This window comes from Conger conger, chromosome 15, assembly GCF_963514075.1.
Source record: "Conger conger chromosome 15, fConCon1.1, whole genome shotgun sequence".
Taxonomy (NCBI): domain Eukaryota; kingdom Metazoa; phylum Chordata; class Actinopteri; order Anguilliformes; family Congridae; genus Conger; species Conger conger.
In genome coordinates, this window is record NC_083774.1 from 11,768,010 (window position 1) to 11,781,652 (window position 13,643).

General features: G+C 47.2%; 1 protein-coding gene across 1 annotated transcript in view; it reads left to right on the forward strand.

The window, feature by feature from the left end:
• Positions 1-13,643, forward strand: part of LOC133111525 (tumor protein p53-inducible protein 11-like) — a 51,418-nt gene that overhangs the window by 9,177 nt on the left and 28,598 nt on the right. Inside the window, exon 2 of the mRNA XM_061221957.1 lies at positions 2,919-3,042. The gene's annotated coding sequence lies outside the window, so the exon portion shown is untranslated. The remainder of the gene's footprint in view (positions 1-2,918; positions 3,043-13,643) is intronic.

Sequence of the window (13,643 nt, forward strand, 5' to 3'; positions counted from 1 at the left end):
CTCCTGCTCCCTCCCTCTCTCTCTCTCTCTCCTGCTCACTCTCTCTCTCTTTCTTTCTCCCTCCCCCCCCCTCCATCCCTCAGGATTCAGTTCTCACACTGTTGCTGGTTTTGCTGTTGGATTAATGCCCTTTGAAGTCCAAATTGGAAAATTGTAATATCCATGAGAGGAATGGAAAAAAAAATCAACTTTAAAGGCAAACTGCACCCATTCAATGTTATGCTGTTTTATTATTCTGAGTTGTCTTGATGAACTTGCTTCATCTTGCATCTGAAACGCTCCTCTTTGAGTTGGATATGAAAGGCTGCTCCATTGAGAGTGGGTGTAGAGCATATTTCCTTTAGCACAGACAGTAAATATATAAGCTTGGTACATTTAAATTCTGTGTTTATTTTTACCCTCTAAACTTGGCTGCTAGGTGACGTTCTCCTGGAATGAGAAGTGGTATAATATATCTTGATCTTATTTTGACAGTTTTACCCAGCAATGAATGCCATAATATCTGTGACTATTCTGCAGTAAATACATGAAAATATGCACCTGAGAATGTAAATGAGCCTGTGTGCTGCAGGAACACCTGCCAGGTCACAGGTACAGGTGTGTACTGCTCAGGACAGGTCACAGGTACAGGTGTGTACTGCTCAGGACAGGTCACAGGTACAAGTGTGAAAGCTCAGGACAGGTCACAGGTACAGGTGTGAAAGCTCAGGACAGGTCACAGGTACAGGTGTGAAAGCTCAGGACAGGTCACAGGTACAGGTGTGTACTGCTCAGGACAGGTCACAGGTACAGGTGTGTACTGCTCAGGACAGGTCACAGGTACAGGTGTGAAAGCTCAGGACAGGTCACAGGTACAGGTGTGTACTGCTCAGGACAGGTCACAGGTACAGGTGTGAAAGCTCAGGACAGGTCACAGGTACAGGTGTGTACTGCTCAGGACAGGTCACAGGTACAAGTGTGCGCTGTTCAGGACAGGTCACAGGTACAGGTGTGTACTGCTCAGGACAGGGAACAGCTACAGGTGTGTACACCACGCAAGACAGGTAGAGGTGGATATTTGGTAGGAATCTCAGGCCTGGGTATTACATTATTATTTCATTATTATTACATTATTATTACATTATTGGCATTTGGCAGACGCTCTTATCCAGAGTGACGTACAGTTGATTAGACTAAGCAGGAGACAATCCCCCCTGGAGCAATGCGGGGTTAAGGGCCTTGCTTGTGCTGTGGAGATGTGTTGGCCCCTCAAGTCAAAGGGTCCTGATTGCGGGGGTGGGAGGTCTCGCGGTAAAGTTCAGACCTGGCCTTTCAGCTGTTCGCTATCCGTGTGTGAAGCTCTATCACCGATATGACCTGCATGCGAAATGTCAGCGTGTGTCCCTGTTTGAGCTGCTGTTGGAGAGACAGGCTTCTCTACTCTGTGTGTCTGTGTGTCTGTGAGTCAGTGAGTCTGTGTGTGTGCATGTCTGTGAGTCTGTATGTGTGTGTTTGCATGTCTGTGTGCGTTCGTTTCTCTGTGTGTCTCTGTGCGTGCATGTCTGTGTGTCTGTGAGTCAGTGAGTCAGTGTGTGCATGTCTGTGTGTTTGTGTCTGTTTGTGTGTGTTTGCATGTCTGTGTGCGTTTGTGTTTCTCTGTGTGTCTGTGTGTGAGCAAAAAAATGCAAATCCTGCAAATAAAGACAATAAGCATATGAAAGCAAAGATACATACAGCAGCCTGTTTACAGCATCTGTGGGCGGGAAGTGGTGGATGTGAGAGAGAGCGAGAGAGAGAGACGGTGAGAGCGTGGTGGCGACTGGATCGTCTGCGTGTTTTTGATCAGAGGAACGTCGGATGAATCTCTGCAAGCTCACCAAATCAAACGGGTCACGCTGCGAGATGCTGTTCTCTGCTTGTTCCCGTTTCAGTTACCGCAGTGTGGCTGTACACCGGCGCACCCAGGAGGGTGTGTGATTCACCTTTAACGCTGTTCCTCTGTCTGTCTCTGTCTGAGAGTGAGGGAGTGTGCATGGAATTCACGTCTGTGCCCGAGAGCTGGTTTGAATACGGGGCTTGCCCATATCGCCGAACAGGAGGACGGTGTCTGAAGGAAAGTTTGAGGTGTGAGATTGCCTTCCCTGCAATCCGATTGCATCTGATTGGTTCTGGCGTGTTTCTGCTGGTGTTGTGTCACAGGTTCTGGCCTGTTTTGAAAGGCAGCAGACACAGAAGGATTGTTTTTGGCAGCGTCACAGAAGCTTTCCTAAATCCGGGTTAATGTTTAAGGGCCAAAGAAAAACTGCAACGGGACCGCTGCCGGTTCTAGATTGAGGGTTGGGCCTTGAAACGGGGGGCCTTCCACCGATGATGGAGTCCTCAGGACCTGTGTGACGTCATGGCGGCTGAGTTTGGGCTGGCGAGACTATCTCATGATGGGTTTCTATATAACACAGCTGAAATTGAAATCACCCCATTGGTGGAGCAATGGCGTCAGTGCGACGGGAAGTATTCTGGACTGAGTTGACACACGCACACTCTCACACACACAAACACACACACACACACAAACGTACGCACGCATGCAAGCACCCACAAACACGCACATTTGAAACTCAGTTAACAGTTCATTTAGGAAGAGCAATTGAAATAAGATTTAAAGTCTAAATATCAGACTAAAATACTCTTTGAAACCACATGTTTTGTCTGCCTGTTCAGCCATCTCCTGCAGATAGATGGAATGTTGTCATTTATGTTTGTCATGTTTGTAATTTATTATAGCCCCGCCCCCTTGCCCAGAGAGCCCTCCTGATTGGCTCCCAGTGACTCCGATAAGCACTGTCGTTCTGTCGATGAGTTATCCTGATGGCACTGCTCTGACTGAGCACTGGTGTGCAGGGTGTTCCCTCATCTTTCTCTTCCTCCTCACCTGTCCTTAGGTGAGTCTTTCCCTGGACGCAGGACTGTGAGCACCTGGGTGCTGAACGGAGAGGAGAGCCAGAGACTCCGGTCTGGGGTCGGAAGCGCATCCCTGCGATCGGATTCGGAAGATCCCTTCTCTCGGTGAGTGCTCCCCTCTGCTGCTCACCACCCTTTCCCACCCTTTCACATCAACTAGGAGTGCCTAAGTTACATGACTGGTAGCCAGAAGGTTGGTGGTTCAAGCCCCAGTGTAGACACAATAAGATCAGTACAGCTGTTGGGCCCTTGATCAAGACCGTCTTTACTCCAGTGGGGATTAGCCCCTGCTTTACTACAATCAACTGTAAATTACTTTGGATAAAAGCGTCAGCTAAGCAGCTGTAATGTAATGGGAGCGGTGTGGAGGACTGAACTGCAAATGGGATAAATAAATGTCCCCCTGCTTTTCCCTGATGTGGTTCTTCTTCTGTGGTGTGGCTGGTGTGTGAGGGTAGGGGAGGAGGAGGAGCACTCTTAGCAGACTAAAGGCCGCTCTGTGCTGAGCTCCCACTCACAGTAGCGCGTTGTTGTGCGCTGCACATTAATAGACACCCTGTCACGCACTCTGTTTGAGGGGAGACAGATGCCCTTTTCACGTCTGTTCTCCCGGAGGTCGCTGACAGCCGGCGGAGTCAGTCAGCCAAGGTTTACTGCCAAACCGAGGCTTGTGAACGGGCTACTTGGAAAATGATGTTTGTGTGTGTGTGCGTGTGTGCGTGTGTGCGTGTGTGTGTGTGCGTGTGTGCGTGTATGTGCCCCCCAATGGGGAGGACCCTGCAGTGGGTCGGCTGCCCTGATTGGTTGCTGATGGTGGAAAAATGTCTCCGAACGGAGGGGTAACGCGTGAGTGTGAGATCTCAAAAGGTTATGCAATCTCAGGAAAAAAGAGTACAATGGAGGTTCATTTTTGTTCTTTAAGGAAAAGTGTACCCTGAAAGGTACAATACTGCTCTTTCGGGTAGAAAAAGTAAAAATAATGAATTACCTTAAAAATAGTAAAAAAGTTATTCATAAGCTAATGGTTTCTACTTGAGGGAAAGAAAAATACGATTTTCAGTCTCATTACAAGACCAAAACACTTAAGACCAACAGTTTTTGCAGTGTGGACTAATACCAGGGACGTGACTGTAAAGCCTCTTGACGGAGTGTGGGGGCTAGAGGACTCGTACATTACCGACATTACCCAAAATGTTTGTTAAAAGCTGTTGTTCTTGTTAAACCGTGCCCTTTCTCTTCCTGGGGGATCTACGGTGCTCTGGGGGCGCAGATGGACCCCCACAGCCCTCCTCTGCAGTCCAGCTTCAGGTGCCTCAAATGAGGCCTGAAATGAACGCCGGCCCTCTCCTTTTGATTCTCACGCCTTATTGGACGTAATTAAGCGGTGATTTTTCCCCCCTGAAATGAATCGGCCGCCTCAGCTGCTGTAGATCTCCCCCCGGGTTTAAAGGCGGGTTCACCCAGAGTTCCTGCCCACGGGAGACGCTTAATTAGGAGCCGGGGGCGGACCGTGAGGGGGTGGGAGGGTTCTCCTCTTCGGGATTATTCTCTGGCCTTTTTTACATGAATGGCATTTGGCAGACGGTCTTATCCAGAGCGATGTACAGTTGATTTGACTAGGCAGGAGACAATCCTCCCCTGGAGCAATGCAGGGTTAAGGGCCTTGCTCAGGGGCCCAACCGCTGTGCAGATCTTATTGTGGCTGCACCGGGATTAGAACCACTGACCTGTGTCCCAGTCATTTACCTTAACCACTATGCTACAGGCCTCCCTCTCTCTGCTCTGGGCCACAGGCACATTCAGGCTGCCTTTTTAGTTTACCTGTCCTTTATTAATATAAAACCACTCCAATATTGCATCCTATTACTAGTCACCCCCCTCTATTCTTGCATAGGATGTCAATGTCTTTAATGCAAAAAAATGAATGAATAAAGGTACTGCTAAAGTGGGGGAAATCCCAGTTTAAATGAAATGTCAGTGGTAGTACAGTACATGAAATGGCAAATGCAAAGGGCGTTATTGAATCTCAATTTCAGTTTTGACACAACATGTGCACATATGCAGGGGCAATTCTAATTCAGCATCCACACCCCTGCGTCCACACCCCTCCCCCGTACAGTACGGTGCAGTACAGTAACTGAACGGGTTCTTTGTTGTCCCGAGTGATCATCCCCTCCCTGCTGCCAGGCCTCAGTCCTGGGGGGTCTCTCCACTGCTGAGCCAGATTCAGCATCGGCCCGTTCCTGTCCGTGAAATGAGACGCGCTTTTGTCTCGGGCAGAGGCACAGCCGTGACCTCTTGCCCACGCTGAAGAAGGACCTGTGCCCCCCCCCCCCCCCCTCCAACCCCCCCACCTCACTTCCTGTGGGACAGCCTCCTGCTGTACGCACCCCCCCCCCCAAGGATTAAAAATCCAGGACTTAACAGCCAGCCATCTGGCAGTGGTGTTTTTCATACAGTGTGTCAGCGACGTAGAGGACTGATTAATTCGCTTGGTTATAAGTGTTTTCATCACAGACATATTGCCAGTAACTGTTCTTGATTGCCCCTTCATTTCAAGGACACAGTTATGCTGTCAGATGTACTTATCATCCATATTCTGTTCTTATTTAAGCATTCAAATTATTAATTGGCCTATTTTTTTAACTGGCTGTCGAACGGGCGCATAGCAAATGGAGACAAATGTCCAATGTCATTCACAAAATATTGTTCTCTCATATGCACCGTACAGACTTGGGATGTTGAAATAACAATTGACAAACATTGATGCATGTAAATAATGCAGAAGCCATGCAGAAGCACTAAATAGTCCTGCTTAAGTCCTTCTGCATTGCATCACTGGCATTAGCAGATGCTCTAATACATACAGTGTCCGTCTGTGCCGATGGATATAAAATGAAGCAATTCTGCAGATGTAGGTCACTCAACGGGGACATGTGGAATCAGAACTGCAACATTTGGGTCCAAGCCCAATGCAATCTAAATGTACTTCCACGCAAACGGATTCCTGATAACCGGATTGTGTCGGGGATACGTATTGATGTGTAATTCCCTTAGACGGGATGTGGAATGAGGAATATCCTGGAGGCGCTCCAGGCTCCATTCTCCCTCCCGGACCGGACTTCCAGGGAACGTGTTGGTCGGCGCCAGAGTTCTGCTCCGCACATTAAGATAACGGAGTTAAAGTGCGTCTGTGTGACGCAGCGCGGCCAGTTTGTGTGTGTGTATTTATAGTCTGTTATGCTGAACGCGTTCAGAGCATGTTCTGCCTGCAGGGCAACCTTCCTGCCCTCTGCAGGAAACGTGTGTGTGTGTGTGTGTGTGTGTGTGTGTGTGTGTGTCTGTGTCTGTGTCTGTGTGTGTGTGTGTGTGTGTGTGTGTGTGTGTGTGTGTGTGTGTGTAGTCTGTTATGCTGAACGTGTTTAGAGTGCATTAGGCCGTCTGCAGGAGACGTGTGTGTGTGTGTGTGTGTGGTGTGTGTGTGTGTGTGTGTGTGCATGCATGTGTTTATAGTGTGTGTGTGTGTGTGTGTGTGAATTTGTAATTTGTTGGTCACTGTATGAAGTGAAACAATTTTCAGTGTCTACGTAATAGTCATCTCCTCCCCATTTGCAGCCTTGCCCCTCCAGTTGCTCACCAGGCTGTTTAGCTAGCTATTTAACTGACATTACTCCTATTTGTATTTGGACACTAAATACACTACACGAGCCACCAGTGGGTTTCAGTCTGCTCGACCTACACAATTCTGTAACATAAGCACGCATACTCACAAACGCATCAATTCATAGTCACTTTTATTTTTATCTGACCTTATTTTTATCTGATCTAAAGTTTTCTGAAAGTCCGGGAGTCTTTGGATTTAGGCATGAGCTCCTTGCCCAAGAGAGGAAACATTCTGCCTCGTATGCCTATATGTCTTTTTCGTGGTTTTATCCATCTTAGATAGATTTTTTAAAGAGTTTTATATTAATATTTTATGAAAGTGCTGTTCATGTTCCAAAGCTTTCTCCAGTCGATGCCTGACGGTGGCAGTGGTAGAACTCTGATTTATATATATGCGTTTACATATACAGGGCATAGTCATAGACTGTGTTTCTATTCATTTGACATGTTTAAATGATATTGTTCTGCCGTTAGATAAAAACACACACTGCTGAGGGAGTACAGACCGACTGGAGCTCTTCTGCTTACCCTCGTCATTTCTGCGGAAACGTTGCTGCCGCGCGTCGTCTCTGTCTAATAAAGGTTGTGAAATTAGATAAACGAGCGGAAGGTGAGCGGAGTGGCAGGCTCCACCAGGCCCGGTGCGCTCGATGATCTGCCGTCGGCTGATTGAGTCTGGGCACTTCTTCGCTCCGCAAGGTTTGCTCTCTTTAAGTGGTCCTGCGTGCCTCTCGTGCGCTTCCTGTTTGGGAACCCTCTGATGATCTTGGAGGAGATGTACGCAGAAGTGGTCTCGATGCATGCAGATTTATGGAGATCAGGGACGGGCAATACGGGCCGTATCCATTTCTGAATTTCAGACCGACTTCTGCTCTTAATTATTTCATTAGCCCAATCGTTTACATGATCTGTAGTTTTTAGCCACGTTCCATGATATAAACAGCAGCTGATAAATGTTCTTGTAGTATTTTGTTGTGGTCTAATTTACCAGTGAATCGGTCATGGTGCATACGCCTAATTAGCTGATTGAGCCAGGGTAACTGGTGGCAGTTAATTCCTGCATACACACTGGCCCTCCAGGACTGGAGTTAATCCTGCACACACACCGGCCCTCCAGGACTGGAGTTAATCCTGCACACACACCGGCCCTCCAGGACTGGAGTTAATCCTGCACACACACCGGCCCTCCAGGACTGGAGTTAATCCTGCACACACACCGGCCCTCCAGGACTGGAGTTAATCCTGCACACACACCGGCCCTCCAGGACTGGAGTTAATCCTGCACACACACCGGCCCTCCAGGAATGGAGATGCCCATCCCTGCTATCGAGGGCTGAAAATGACCAGGCCATCAAGAGCATAAGATATCGTAATCTAAATGTGCCGCGTGGCAGTTTGAGTGCTGCCACTTGCTGTGTGATGGGAAATCTATAACGCCTTGTTTGATGTGGATGGCGGTTCTTCTACTGCCGTGAAGCTAAATTGAGCGTAGCAAATCCGCTCATTTTGGGACCCCTCTTCCAAGTGGGCTACATCTGGTCTTGTCATTATATAAGCTCTTTCCACCTGATTGAAGGTAACAGGTGATCTTTAAATGCTGCACAGACTGTACCGGGTATGTGTGTGAGTGTGTGTCGTAGGCTTGTGCGTGTGTGTGTCTGTGTGCTTGAGCATGTGTGCACTGTGTGTGTGTGTGTGTTTGTCGGTATGCTTGAGCATATGTGCTTGTGTGTGTGTGTGTGTGTGTGTGTGCTTGCACCTGTAAGTGTGTCTGTGTGCTTGAGCATGTGTGCACTGTGTGTGTGCGCATATGTGTGTGTGTGTGCCTGCATGCATGCATTCATGCCTGTGTGTCTGTGTGTGTGCATGTGTGCCTGCATGCATGTGTGTGTGCGCGTGCCTGTGTGTGTGTGTGTGTGTGGCTCAGCATAGGATATTGTATACCAATGCAGAGATGGATCCATAGAGCCTCGTTTTGTCTCCAGATCTGCTTTCCTCTGAAATCATGGATCCATGTTAATAATGCATGGCGTCAGCCCCAGGAAGAGATGGAAATCAATCAAGCTTCGGCTGCTAAAAATAGAAATGTGATGGATAAAAGGATTATCATCCGTACTTCTGTGTGTGTGCTTCCGTGGGTGTGTGTGCGTGTATGCAGTCATGTGTGTTGTGCACATGTGTTTGCATCAGTTTGTGTGCATACCAGCATGTGCTCGTGTCCGGGTACATCTGTGTGTGTGTGTGTGCATCCGTGTGTTTGTGTTCATGTATGTTTGTGTGTGTGTGTGTGTGTGTGTATGTGTTTGTTTGTGTTTGTGTGTGTGTGTGCATCTATGTGTGTGTATCCGTGTTTGTGTTTGTGTGCGTGTGCGTTTGTGTGTGTGTGCGTTTGTGTGTGTGTGTATCCGTGTGTGTGTATTTGTGTGCATGTGTGTATCAGTTTGTTTGTTTGCTTGTTTGTGTGTGTGTGTGCGTGTGTGTGTGTGTGTTTGCTTGTGTGTGTGCATGTGTGTATCAGTTTGTTTGCTTGTTTGTGTGTGTGTGTGCGTGTGTGTGTGTGTGTGTGTGTTTGCTTGTGTGCGTGCATGTGTGTGCGTGTAAATGTACGCCTAGGTATTGCAGCCTGCAGTGTGTAGATCCTGCTCATCACTACTGCATGTCTCTCTCAGTCCCACAGACTCACTGTGGTGCTGAGCGCATTTAGAGACGCCCTATCTATCCCAGCCTGCCTCTCTCCCCACGCAGGGCGCTCGTCTGAAGGGTCGATTCGGTGGCCGGGAGAGATAAGGGGAACAGTTCTACCCCCACGCTTTCCTGATGGCCAGATTACTGCGTTTCCTTTTCCTCCAGACACTGCCGACATCGGTGGGCTTACAGACTACAGGTCCCTGCCTTCTGCTGCTGCTCTGGACCAGGCATGGCGGAGTTTGCTGTTTAAGATTTTTACAGTGTTGAGCTTTGATACCTCTGTAGTCTCTTGTATCCATGCGGAAGCAGTATTTTGTGAAAGAGGTACAAACGTACTGCACTCGGGCTAGGTTCTATCGGTCAATGCTGACCGTAGATTGTTCCAGAAAAATGTGGATGGGCCAGTTCTGGGCTTTGATAGCGGCTCATGGTTCATAGTTTCTGCCCCCTTTATAGGCTGGCTCTGATTGTGTTCTTGGTCTCTAGGCGACCAGAGCATTTGGGTCGCTAGGTTGCTGTGCTAGCAGTGGTGGCTGTTTGGTAAACTGGCCAGTTCTCTGAAACTGCTTTAGAAATCTAGATAATGTTTTTTTTTTGTTGATGTTCTGGGGCGTAATGATAAAACATCCATCTGGACAGCGTGGGATGGGGCGGGGTGGAGCAGGCCATGGGGGCTTGGGTTAGGTTCGGAGGATCGTGATGAATACAAGGAAGTAAATTCCTCGAAGCACGATTCCCTGGAAAAGAGACTGCCACTCCCATTCCCTTATCCAGAGCTCGACACTTATCAAACACCGGCCATTAATTCATTTTGCCTTCAGTTTCTTTTTCTCTCAGTGCTCTGAATGAGATTCTGCAGGGACGGCTGAATGCTACAGGAACATTTTCTGTCCGTCTGTAGAGATAACATGACAATCATCCAGCTGGCTAATCCCTCTCGTCTGAAAGTAAATTAAGAGAGTGCTGGTGCTGAGGATCAAAGCGGACACTCGGCTGCTGATTTCAGCTGTTACACAGAGAAGGGCCTTTTAACACCGCCAGGAACGCTGAGGAAAAACAGCTTTCAGCTTTTTCATCTTCCCTCTGCTCCTCCCAACAGTATGATGTGGTGCATGTGTGGAGTAGAGGGAAAGTACGAAGTGCACACACACACACATACACCCACACACACACACACAACCACGCACACATGACCATACATATAATTCTGTAGTGCTTCACATAGTCCGAAGCATGCGTTGCACACGTGTACATGCATGTTAGTGGAGGTAGCATATGAGCTGGCATTAGCAGTGGATATTCAAATTATAGATCTTGTGTATAAGATGCGTGGTACGTTTCTCTGGATAAGAGCCACCACCAAATGCCTATAATGTAATCTAATGTATCTGAAACGGGCTTCTGGCTGCCCTGTGTCCACAGTACAGCAGGACTGGAGGGGTGGTGTTGGTGTAAAAGCCTCTGGGTTTCCTTGCTAATGTGTGCACGGTAGGATTGATCTGCTGTCAGGGCTGAACCATAACTGATGTACCCCCTCAGCCCCCCATAAAGGATCCTGTGACGGATGGCTGCTCGCGTAAGTGCACTGATGTATGTGGATGTCAATACAGCTTGCAGAACAATGCACAAAAGCATAAGCCATCGGTCCTCCGGGCTAGGACAGGAGTGGGCGAGAGAGCTTTCTGACCATATCCTTCTATTTTGCTTTGTCCACAGGACCTTCAACTGACAAGAAGTTTTCAAATCTTTACAAAAATTAAAAAAACTGTGACGAAAAAAAAAAACTTGTGTCACAAATTCATAAAGTCAGACCCTGTCGTTGAGCCCTTAGTGTGTGATGTACAGTGTTGTTCAAGGACTCTAGGTAAAAGGCAAACCAATCAGCTGTTAAAGGGTTCATGACCCTTTACCATCATGAGTGGGCGGGCCTACAGTGATCAATCACTCAGTAAGTCAACACCCAACAGGTTGATTGAACCAATCAAAAGAATTTGCTTCCAACAGGAAAACACAATTGTTGCCAATCATTGATCAGCCCCAGTGTTGACAGGGTTGAACCAATTAAAATAGTTTGTTCCCTAGAGAAAAACATGATTGGCTGAAATCTGTGTGTCATTGATATCATACTATATAACGATGTACAGTAATAATCAGTATTTGTCTGTAAAAGTTGAAATAGAATTTTTCAGCATTGGCCCAATGCCAGGATTTTGACTCATGGGCTAATATTGTGACTGTTTTCATATGATGGGCAAATATGATAATGCTACATCCTATTATTTATTTTAATGTGACATTTTTACCCTCTAAACTCACAAAAGAAAGCAATACAGAGATGCATTAGCTTGTTAGATTCATGCTCTGTGGTTTATAATAAAAGAAGCAGGTTGAAGTATTTTGTTATACATTTATCATTCATAAGTTGACATCTGTGCTTCATAAGATGACTTCCATGCATTCAGAAACTTGGTCACAGTTTGTATTTGTATTGCAAGGATAGAGGTATTGTACTAAGAAAGTACTTTGAATATGAAAAAAAAAGAAAGAAAATTCTGAACATTGGTGAAAATTGGTTCTTTTTAAAACCGCCAACTAAAAGGAATCTTGCAGGTGTGTAAATGGTAAACGTTGTCAGGGAATTGTTTGACCCTGGTTTTGAATGTAGTAGGCACGAATACATAGAAATCGAGGGAGAACAATTTGTCGGCTATTCTAGCAATAAGCGATGCAGTCAAGTGTAAATTGTGCAGTGATTTCCTCTGGCGTTACGCGTCCAGATTAAATCTGCAGCCATTGCAGGAAACAACGTTTAGCTCATTGTAGCCAAGCCCTTGAGGTGTTTTGTATGTATGTACAGTAATATTGTGGTAATATAATATGATATGATATCAGTCATGCATCAGTGGATATTTGTTTTGCCTGTGACAGGTTGTCCTGTATGGTGATTTAGAACCATATCTGCTTTTCATTTGGAATGACAGATAATTTAGTTTTTCTGGTGATATTTCAGGGCCGATACAAGGCTGATATTTGTACCTTTTTAGTGGATAGTACCTCCTCCCTATCTGGCTGTTTTGGTGCTACAGAGTGTGTGTCAGGGAACCTGTGCAGAAGATTTACTGTTTTCTTTTATGACTTGTCTCTCCAGATAAACCTGAGATCAGTGGTAATGTGCTGTATATATTCAGTCAGTCAGGCCAAGAAGGCTAAATGGGTTTTTAGTGTATGCCTGTGATATGCATGCCATAATCAGTTGCGGTTCTAGCTTATATGGCGCCCTGGGCAAACCCCATTGTCGCCCATACCAAAATCCACGCCTGATAATAATAATAATTCCTTTCATTTACATAGCGCTTTTCTTCCCAGCCGGAGACTCAAAGCACCTTACAGTGATGAGGGAGAAACTCGCCTCAACCACCAGCACTGTGTAGCACCCACCTGGGTGATGCAACGGCAGCCATTTTGTGCCAGAACGCACATACGTCAATGTATGTCCTGTATGTGGTACAGAATACACTATAGCAGTGGTCACCAACCCTGCTCCTGGAGATCTACCTGCCTTTAGGTTTTCCACAGCCTGGGCTAGTACACTGCTGTATTTGAGCTTTTGTGTGCTTCCCCTGCCCACGTCTATGACCTCTGACCTCTGACCTCTGACTGCCCTCTGACTGCCCTCTTACAGCAGCTAACCCTGCCCTCTCCTGCACCCCCAAAATCACACGGTCACCCCTCAGCAATCGGGCCTTCCCGAGAGCTGTCCCCGGCATAGGGAATACTCTCCACAGTAGAGTATCTCCACGGAATACTCTCCACACAACACATTGTGTTTATGAAAAGCAGGCGGGCGACTTTGCTCAGGAGATAAGAGCGGTCGACTTGCAGCCAGTTCAATCCCCCACCCTGGGTGTGTGGATGTGCCTCTGAGCAAGGCGCCTCACCCCCAACTGCTCCCAGTGAGCTGGTTGATGCCCTGCATGGCAGCCTTTCACCGTTGGTGTGTGAGTGTGTGTGAACAGGTGAATGAGAGGCATCAACATCGCTTTGGATAAAAGCGCTATATAAATGCAGTCCATTTACCATTTATCATGTAATCTCTTGAATATATTTGTATTATTTGTGGCAGAGAGTTTTCACCCTGTGGTTAGGCCAGAGCAAAGGTCTGCTGGATCCTTTGACCATCCCTCAATTGCCTACCATTGACAGACCACTGACTGTGGAGGGGGGGGGGGGAGGAGGGGGGGAGCAACAGTTGCGTTGGGGGGGTTGCGTTGCCTAGCAACAGTTCTGTAGTGTTTTTTTTTTTCTGCAGAAGAAGTTGGCGCCCGGCTTTTTTCATGTGCCCCGGACACCTTTGA